The sequence below is a fragment of the Papio anubis genome, unplaced genomic scaffold (genome assembly GCF_008728515.1).
Source record: "Papio anubis isolate 15944 unplaced genomic scaffold, Panubis1.0 scaffold328, whole genome shotgun sequence".
Lineage (NCBI taxonomy): Eukaryota > Metazoa > Chordata > Mammalia > Primates > Cercopithecidae > Papio > Papio anubis.
The window spans coordinates 62,705-70,370 of record NW_022163408.1 but is presented as its reverse complement, the minus strand read 5'-3'; positions in this window follow the sequence as shown (position 1 = coordinate 70,370).

Here is a 7,666-nt window from a genome sequence, read left to right as displayed (position 1 = left end):
AGAGTGGCAGAGGAGGCCAGGGAGCTCTTGCCACTGGGCAGCCCACACTGCCTCTCCTCATCAGGCTGGCACTGCCTGTCTGAGCCCTAGTTCTTGCCTCAGCTCTGGCCGTACAAGTACCAGAGCAGGCTGCTGAACTGACCAACTCCAGGCCTTCCGGAGGCTGGGCCTGCTCCCAAGAGAGGGCACCGCCTCAATGGCCTTCAAGATTCCTTCTTATTGGATTCTTGTAGAAAATTCTACGGGGGAAAAAAAAAATCCATGGATAAAAGCAGGAATTATTTTCAATATTTCAAAATTAACATTGAAATACCCCCAAAGGTAGGCATGGTGTCCACAAAACCAGCAACACAAATTAAAAGTTGTTCCTCCCAGAATTATTGTAAGCACATAGAGGAAAAAAAGACGGAAGGGAAATGTACCAAAACATTAACCGAAGTGGGCTTTTGTGGAGGAGGAAGGTATAAGGATAGTTTTATTTTTCTTCTTTCTACTTTTCAGTATTTTCCAAGTTTTCTCTAGTGGGCACGTTTTACTTTAATAATAGAAAAAAATAAATACATAAACCTAAAAAAAAAAAAAAAAACAATTGATCCGCGGGGAATTGGGGGGGTAGTTACAGATCAAAGTCAGTTCAAGACACCCACTGAGGAAGACTTTGTGCTCAGGCCCTGGGGCTGTTCTAATTGCCTGGAAGACCGATCAGCGGGGGCGGGGGCGGGGAGGGGGATGTGGGGGAGGGGGAGGCTTTTTAGATTAGTTGGCTTGAGGGCGGGGCAAATTTGTCCCCACCATAAGCCTGCCTGTCTTCCCTTTGGGAAATTGCTGCTGACCCCGCCACCGCCCACCCCTTGTGTCTGCAAGGGACCAGCCACAATAACTATAATAACAATGGCAAAGCCAGCATTTGCATATGCCCCATTTTACAGATCATTTTCACTTGTGCATCACTATCCACCCTGCTGGTGGGTATTATCATCCCCACTCTATAGATTAGAAAACTGAGGCTAAGAATGATGAAGTAACATGCTCCTTTTTAAGTGGCAGAGCCAGGAAGCAAAACCCCGCTGGAACTGCAAATTCCCTTGCTTTTTCCACTGTCCCACACTAGTGCCACTAGAATATTTTTAAACTGTGACTTTGAAGTAAACAACTTTCTTATTGCTTCCAAAGCCCAAGCTGGACCAAGCCACATGCTGCTTCTGGGCCCTCACCACACAGCAGCATTCATTCGTTTGTGTGCTTTTCAGCAAGTTACTTGATCTTTCTGGATCTGTTTCCCTACCCATAAAATGGGGTGAATAATTCTTGCACCTCATGGGCTATTGTGAGTGGTTGATGAATTACCAAAGGTGGAAGCACTTTGAAAAGAGTGTAAAGTATTCTGGACAGGAGGGCCTGCCTTGGAAATGGGCCAGGGAAGGCTCACCTCTGAGGAAAACCCAGTGCTTATAGGAAACTCACCAGCCCCCTCTGTCTCCAGGGCACTCACAAGGGCCAACGAGATCAAGAGAGAAGTTTAGACTATGTCTCCAACTCAAGGGGTAAGAAAATAACCATTTAAAAAAGAATATCTATATTGGATATGCATATATTTGCATAAAACACCTTTAGGAAAATACACAAGAAACTGGGACACCTCAGTTGCCTCCGGGCAAGGGAACCAGGTGGCAAGTGGCGAGTGAGGGCAACCTGCACTCAGTTCCTTTTTGTACCTTTTGAGTTTTGAAACATGTGACTGTATTACCTGGTCCCAAAAAAGTTAATGCATAACATTTTTTTTTAAGTCAATGGAAAATTCCCAAGCCAGTTTACCTTTGGGGAGGATGGATCTGCCTCTGCTGCATTCAATGTTTGCTGTCACAAGACAGCAGTAGTAGTATATTTCTAATAATATATTTAAGAGACTCTTTCTAAGGCGGAAAGACTTCTTTATAAGAAAATCAAATATTGTCATTCAACAAAAAAAGGAAAAAGAGGAAGAGGAGAAGGAAAAGAAGGAGGAAGAGAAAAGCAGAAGGAAAGAAAACAACCACATGGACAAGTGTGTTTTGACATCTCTAAGCCCCTATTCAGAAAGTTCCTACAGCTCCTCCTTCTCTGCATTTGCCAGGGGAAGGTCCCCAAACCTCCTGCTCAGTGCTGGGCCCAAAACTGACCGGTAGTGCCTTGGCATGCAACACGTGCACTTCAGCCTCAGACTGCCTGGGTTTAAGCCTCTCCCTGTCACTTACTACCTGTGTGACCTTGGCCAAGTAACTCCCTCTCTCTGAACCTTAGTCTCCTTGTCTATCAAACAGCAACACTTACCTGTACTTACCTCATGGGGGTGGTTGTGAGGGACCAAAGAGATAATGCAGAAAAGCACGTAGTAGAGCACATGCTACATATTAGTAGTAGACACTGTTCTTGCCCTAAATGTGAACGCATTCTGGGTAAGGAAACTTCCTGGGGTTCCCTGGCTTCAGGAATTACGGAAATGGTATGCAAATTTTTGTGACTGTACATATGTACATTTTTGGGGGGCACGGAGCCATAGCTATTATCAGATTCTCAACACTCAAAGGAGTTTTGTGATTACAAAAAGGATGAGATCTACAGATGTAGAGGTAAAGGCAGACATAAATAGAGCTGTCTAAGGCAGGGGCCCCTCACCTCATGATCTATGCACATGCTAGTCCTGCTTGGAATGCTCCAGTCTTCCCTAGACTGGCTCCTTCTCCTCATTCTGTTCTCTGACTCAATTAATACCCTAGGGCCAGGCCCAGAGGCTCACATCAGTAATCCCAACACTTCGAGAGGCCGAGGTGGGACGATTGCTTGAGCCCAGGAGTTCCATACCAGCCTGGCTAACATGGTAAAACCCTGTCTCTACTAAAAATACAAAAGTGACCTGGGTGTGGTGGCACATGCCTGTAGTGCCAACTACTCAGGAGGCTGAGGCAGGAGGATGCCTTGAGCCCTCGAGGTCTAGGCAGCAGTGAGCCATGATTGCACCACTGCACTCCAGCCTGGGCAATGCAGCGAGACCCTGTCTCAAAAAATAATAATAATATGGCCGGATGTGGTGGCTCACTCATGTAATCCCAGCACTTTGGGAGGCAGAGGTTGGTGGTTCACCTGAGGTCAGGACTTCAAGACCAACCTGGCCAACACAGCGAAACCCCGTATCTACTAAAAATACAAAAAAATTAGCCAGGTCTGGTGGCGCATGCTTGTAATCCCAGCTACTCAGGAGGCTGAGGCAGGAGAATCGCTTGAACCCGAGAGATGGAGGTTGCAGCGAGCCAAGATTGTGTCACTGCACTCCAGCCTTCGTGACAGAGTTAGACTCTGTCTCAAAAAAAAAAAAAAAAAAAAAAAAAGGCAGGGGGGGGGGCCACGCCTGGAATCCCAACACCTTGGGGGGCCGGGGAGGGGGGATCACCTGAGGTCAGGAGTTCAAGACCAGCCTGGCCAACATGGCAAAACCCCGTCTCTACTAAAAATACAAAAATTAGCTGGGTGTGATGGTGCACGCCTGTAATCCTAGCTACTCGGGACACTGAGGAAGGAGAATCGCTTGAACCCAGGAGGTGGAGGTTGCAGTGATCCAAGATGGCACCACTGCACTCCAGCCTGCTCGACGGGAGCAAGACTCCATCTCAAAAAAATTAAATAAATAAATAAATAAGTAAGTAATAATAATAATACTGTGACCACCTTACCCTAATTAAAGTAGCCACCTTGCCCTGGCAATCCCCAGATACCATCTATCATTTATCATTCTCTCTCTATCTCTCTCTCCTCTCTCTCTCTCTCAATACGTGCTTAGAGAACGGTAGAACTATGTAATAAGACAAAGCAATGCCTTAGTCTGTGTATTATTAACACAGAGGAGGAGACAGGCAATCTAGACTGGGAAAACCATGAAGGCTACAAGTAAGTGGTGACACTCAAGCTGAATCTCTCTGGTTTTGTGGTTTTTAAATTTTCACGATAAAACATTAAAATCTATATTGGTGAGTTGCTGCAAGTAAAGATAGCAGGAACTAGATCACAAAGGGCTTCCTATGCCAGGTTGGGGGGGTTGGGCTTGAGTCTGCAGGTAAGGAAGCCATCCGAGTTTTAAGCCAAGGAGTGGTCTGATCAGATTTGCATTCTGAAAAGCTCACTCTGGCTACTGTGCGGACAAATAAATAAATAAATAATAAGGAGCCTGACAAGGCCCAGTTGTTTACCTCAGATGGAGTCCTGGCACCTTCCTCCTTTGGCCCACTGTGCCTTTCTCCTAACCACTTACTCGGTAAGAGAATGTGTCTGTGTGTGTGTGTGTGTGTGTGTGTGTGTGTGTAATGAAATATTTCCCCCCAATATATGCTTCAGGTAAAAACTTTCAAATAATACAGATAATGGTTCCCTCACATCCCTATACTTCAGTGATAACCACTATTGGCAATTTAGTATTTTTCTTTCCAGACTTTTTTCATTTGCTGCATAAATATTATTGAGCACCTACTATGTGCCCTGCAGTGTGCCAGTCGCTAGGGTTACATCTGTGTACAAACAGACAACGGTCTCTGTCTCAATGGAGCTGGCATTATGCATATATGACCATTTGACTTTTATGTAAATGAAATGAAACAGTTCTGCAACCTGATTTTTCTTTCACTTAATTATATGCCACGGACAGCTTTCCATATCAATTTAGAAACAGTTACTTTATTCCTTTTCCATTATAACATATACCAGACATACCAAAAAGGAAGGCAACCTGATGCTTGAAATGATCCTATTATATGGATGTTTCAAAATTTGTTTAACCTGTCCCCTATCGCTCAACATTCAGAATTTTCTCAATTTTCCTTATGAATAAAAACACTGCACAACAACAACAACCAGTAGAGCTAATAAATGAATTCAGCAAAGTAGCAGGGTACAAGGTTAACAAACAAAAATCAGTTGTGTTTCTATACATCAACAATGAATAATCTGAAAAGGAAATTAAGAAAACAGTTCTGGCCAGGAGCAGTGGCTCACGCCTATAATCCCAGCACTTTAGGAGGCCGAGGTGGGCGGATCATGAGGTCAGGAGATGGAAACCATCTTGGCTAACACAGTGAAACTCCGTCTCTACTAAAAATACAAAAAAGTAGCCAGGCATGGTGGCACGCATCTGTAGTCCCAGCTACTCGGGATGCTGAGGCAGGAGAATCACTTGAACCCAGGAGGCGTGGTTTGCAGTGAGCCGAGATTGTGCCACTGTACTCCAGCCTGGGCAACAGAGTGAGACTCCATCTCAAAAAAAAAAAAAAAAAGAAAAGAAAAGGAAAAGAAAAGAAAAGAAAAGAAAAAGAAAGCAGTTATATTTACAATAACATCCAAAAGAATAAAATATTTAGGAATAAACTTAGCCAAGGAGGCAAAAAACTTGTACACTGAAACTATAAAATGTTACTGAGAGAAATTAAAGAAGGCACAGATAAATGGAAACATCTGTGTTCATAGATTGAAAGACTTAATATTGTATGGTGTCAATACTACTCAAAACGATCTACAGATTGAATGCAATTTCTATGAAAATCCCAAAGACTTTTTTGCAGACATAGAAAAATCCATCCTGAAATTCATATGGAGTTTCAAGAGACCCCAAATAGCAAAACCATCTCAAAAAAGAACAAAGTTGGAGGAGGACTCATGACTCCCTATTTCAAAACTTACCACAAAGCTATAGTAATCAAAACAGTGTGTTACTGGCATAAGTACAGACATATAGGTACAATGGAACAGAATTGAAAGTACAGAAATACACCTATGGTCAATTGATTTTGGACAGAGATGCCAAGTCCATTCAATGGGGAAAAAGAAGTCTCTTCAACCAATGGTGCTGAGACAACTGGATTTCAACATGCAAAAGAATGAAGTTAGCTGGGCGTGGTGGCGTGCACCTGTAATCCCAGCTACTCAGGAGGCTGAGGCAGGACAATCACTTGAATCTGGGAGGTGGAGGTTGCAGTGAGCCAAGATCGTACCACTGCACTCCAGCCTGGGCAACAGAGCTAGACTCCATCTTGGGAAAAAAAAAAAAAAGAATGAAGTTGAAACTCTATCTCATACTATACACAAAAATGAGTTCAAAATGGATCAAAGACCTAAATGTATTAGATAAAACTATGAAATGCTTAGAAGAAAACATAGGAGTAGATCATGACCTTGGATTTGGTAATGGATTCTTAGCTATGACACCAAAAGCACGAGCAACAAAAGGAGAAACAGATAAATTAGACTGCCGGGTGAAGTGGCTCACGCCTGTAATCCCAGCACTTTTGGTGGCTGAGGTGGGCAGATCACCAGAGGTCAGGAGTTTGAGACCAGCCTGTCCAACCTGGTGAGAACTCCGTCTCTACTAAAAATACAAAAAAATTAGCCAGGTGTGGTAGTGCACGCCTGTAATTCCAGCTACTCAGGAGGCTGAGTCAGGAGAATCGCTTGAACCTGGGAAGCAGAGGTTGTAGTGAGCCGAGATTGAGCCACTGCACTCCAGCCTGGGCAACAGAGTGAGACTCTGTCTCAAAAAAAAGAAAAAAAATAGATAAATTAGACTTCATCAAAGTTAAAAACTTTTTTGCTGCAGCAAACATTATCAAGAAAGTGAAAGAGGCCAGCACTTCTGGAGGCCAAGGCAGGAGGATCTCTTGAGCCCAGGATTTCAAGATCAGCCTGATCAACACAGCGAGACCCTGTCTCTACAAAAAAAAAAAAAAAAAAATTAGCCAGGCTTGGTGGCCTGCGTCTGTAGTCCCAGCTACTTAGGAGGCTGAGGCAGGAGGATCGCTTGAGCCCAGGAGGTCAAGGCTGCACTGAGCCATGATCACGCCACTGCACTCCAGCCTGGGCAACAGAGTAAGACACTGTCTCAAAAAAAAAAAAAAAAAAAAAAAAAAGGCAAAGAACTTGATTAGACATTTCTGCAAAGAAGATATTCAAATGGGCAACAAGCACATGAAAAGATGCTCAACATCATTTAGTCATTTGGGAACTGCAAATCAAAACCGCAATCACTTGTCAGTTTATACCTATTTGGATCACTATAATCAAAGACAGAAAATAACAAGTGTTGATGAGCATGTACAAAAACTGGAATCCTTGTACCTTGGTGTGGGAATGTAAAATGGTGCAGCCGCAGTGGGAAACAGTTTGGTGGCTGCTCAACAAGTGAAACATGGAATTACCATATGACCCAGCAATTACTCTCCTAGCTATATATCCAAAAGAATTAAAAATAGGTATGCAAAGAAATATTTGTATATGAATGTTCATCGCAGCACTATTCACAATAGCCCAAAGGTAGTGAAATAAATGCCACAATATTCTAATAAATGCCCATCAATGGATGAATGGATAAACCAATTGTGACATATGCGTACAAGGGGATATTATTCAGCCTTAAAAGGGAATGGAGCACTGATACTTGATACAGTACTTAGAAACATTATGCTAAGTGAAAGAAGCCAGGCATAAAAGGTCACGTATTGTACGGTTCTATTTACATGAAACCCCCGGAATAAGCAAATTCATAAAGACAGAGAGCAGATTGGCTGTTACCAGGGCCTGGGCAGAGGGGAAAATTGGGAGTGACTGCTTAAAGGGTACAGGTTTTGTTTTGGAGTAATGAAAATGTTTTGGA